Here is a 2,708-nt window from a genome sequence, read left to right on the forward strand (position 1 = left end):
ATATTATACACAGGGCAAATAAAAAGACCAGATTCATGTAAACAAGAAAGATACTGTATATAGTTTATACCAAATTTCAAAACAACTAGTACAACTGAACTATTCAGGCATATTTTTTTTAAATTCTAATTATTATGTAGTCTTCAAATTATTTAAAGGTAATTCTGATGGATTTGAGAGAAAGATCATAGAAAGAAGTTAGAATATTTAAGTAAACAACAGGCTAGCAGCTAACGTGTTATATTTTCTGTATTAGTACTGATCATGTAATTGTAAACAAATTGATTTCTGCTGTGGGTATAAAAACAAAAATAAAAAATATATTCTGTTACGTTTGGTCACATTTTCAAAGAGCCACTGCAGAGGGACCAAAGAGCCATAGAGGTTGCAGACTCCTGATCTAACCGGATATTTAAACAGGCCAGAACACTTCTAAAAAAAGGCATTTAAACTTACCAGCTACAACTGGAATTTCAGCTTCACCAAGCTTAGTCAGCATCTGTCAATTGCCTTGGTGCCTTGTGGGTAAAACTGGTTGGTTCATCTACAAACAGGAATCTAATAAGTTTCAGGAGGGCTTCAGGGTGCAGGAGCAGGAGGAGAGACACTTCCACAGTTACAGCTCATCCAACAACACACACACACACACACAAACACACACACACATACACACAGACACACACACAAAGTTCGGTTTCAGCATGAAAAGATATCCGACAATCCCCAGGGAGACTGCACGGTACTGTTGCCATGACGACTGGCTACTCCTGCCAGATCCAGAGTGATATTAAGATACTGTGAGAGGATGAGAGGAGAACAGAGCAGGAGCAGCGTGGGGCTGGAGGAGGAGGTGGTGGAGAGGGGAGAGAACGAACCAAACCAAAACCTAAAAACAAAGATGGAGTAATGCAGAAACAAGGAGCTCAGACACAGACGTGCTCGTGGCTGCTCTCCTCCTGTGTGTTAGTGAGGTCATGTTCTGTGGGGAAGTGAGGACATGTTTTGGGTGAAAGTGAAGACATGTTCTATGTGGAAGTCAGGACATGTTCTGTGGAAGTNGTGAGGACATGTTCTGTGGAAGTGAGGATATGTTCTGTGTGGATGTGAGGACATGTTCTGTGGATGTGAGGACATGTTCTATGTGGAAGTGAGGACATGTTCTGTGGAAGTGTGGACAAGTTCCGCGTGGATATGATGACATGTTCGATGGAAGTGAGTACATGTTCTGTGGAAGTCAGGACATGTTCTGTGTGGAAGTGAGGACATGTTCTGTGTGGACGTCAGGACATGTTCTGTGTGGAAGTGAGGACATGTTCTGTCTGGACGTGAGGACATGTTCTGTGGAAGAGAGGACATGTTCTATGTGGATGTGAGGGCATGTTCTCTGTGGAAGTGAGGACATGTTCTCTGTGGAAGTGAGGACATGTTCTGCCGTAGTGAGGACATGTTCTGTGTGGAAGTGAGGACAAATTCTGTGTGGAAGTGAGGACATGTTCTGTGTGGATGTGAGGACATGTTCTGTGGAAGTGAGAACATGTTCTGTGGAACTAGGATATGTTCTGTGTGGAAATGAGGACATGTTCTGTGTGGACGTGAAGACATGTTCCGTTGAAGTGAGGACATGTTCTGTGTGGACGTCAGGACATGTTCTGTGTGGAAGTGAGGTTATCTTCTGTGTGGCAGTGAGAACATATTCCATGGAAGTGAGGAAGTGTTCTGTGTAGAAGTGAGAACATGTTCTGTGGAAGTGAGGACATGTTCTGTGGTAGTGAAGACATGTTCTGTGTGGAAGTAAGAACATGTTCTGTGTGGATCTGAGGACATCTTCTGTGGAAGTGAGGACATGTTCTGTGTGGAAGTGAGGACATGTTCTATGTGGATTTGAGGACATGTTCTGTGTAGAAGTGAGGACATGTTCTGTGTGGAAGTGAGGATATGTTCTGTGTAGAAGTGAGGTTATGTTCAGTGTGGAAGTGAGGATATGTTCTGTGTAGAAGTGAGGATATGTTTTGTGTAGAAGTGAGGACATGTTCTGCGTGGATGTGAGGACATGTTCTGTGTGGAAGTGAGGACATGTTCTATTTGGATGTGAAAACGTTCTGTGGAAGTGAGGACAAGTTCTGCGTGGATATGAGGACATGTTCGATGGAAGTGAGTACATGTTCTGTGGAAGTTAGGACATGTTCTGTGTAGAAGTGAGGACATGTTCTGTGTAGAAGTGAGGACATGTTCTGTGGAAGTGAGGTACCTTTCTGTGGAAGTGAGGTCTTGTTTTTCTTGGAAGTGAGGACATGTTCTGTGGAAGTGAGGACAATTTCTGTGTGGAAGTGAGAACATTTTCCGTGGAAAAGAGGAAATGTTCTGTGTAGAAGTGAGAACATGTTCCGTGTAAGTGAGGACATGTTCTGTGTGGACGTCAGGACATGTTCTGTGTAGAAGTGAGGAAATGTTCTGTGTTGATGTGAGGACATGTTCTGTGTGGAAGTAAGGACATGTTCTATGTGGAAGTAAGGACATGTTCTGTGTGGTAGTGAGGACATGTTCTGTGTACAAGTGAGAACATGTTCTGTAAGGAAGTGAGGACATGTTCTGTGGAAGTGAGGACATGTTCTGTGTGGAAATGAGGACATGTTCTGCATGGAAGTGAGGATATGTTCTGTGTAGAAGTGAGGATATGTTCTGTGTGGAAGTGAGGACATGTTCTGTGT

General features: G+C 43.2%; 1 protein-coding gene across 1 annotated transcript in view; it reads left to right on the forward strand.

Annotated features, from left to right (window-relative positions):
* Positions 1-2,708, forward strand: part of LOC106531460 (serine/threonine-protein phosphatase 2B catalytic subunit alpha isoform) — a gene marked incomplete at its 5' end in the record, with an annotated part of 56,244 nt that overhangs the window by 20,439 nt on the left and 33,097 nt on the right.

Source organism: Austrofundulus limnaeus, unplaced genomic scaffold, assembly GCF_001266775.1.
Source record: "Austrofundulus limnaeus strain Quisiro unplaced genomic scaffold, Austrofundulus_limnaeus-1.0 Scaffold637, whole genome shotgun sequence".
Taxonomy (NCBI): Eukaryota; Metazoa; Chordata; class Actinopteri; order Cyprinodontiformes; family Rivulidae; genus Austrofundulus; species Austrofundulus limnaeus.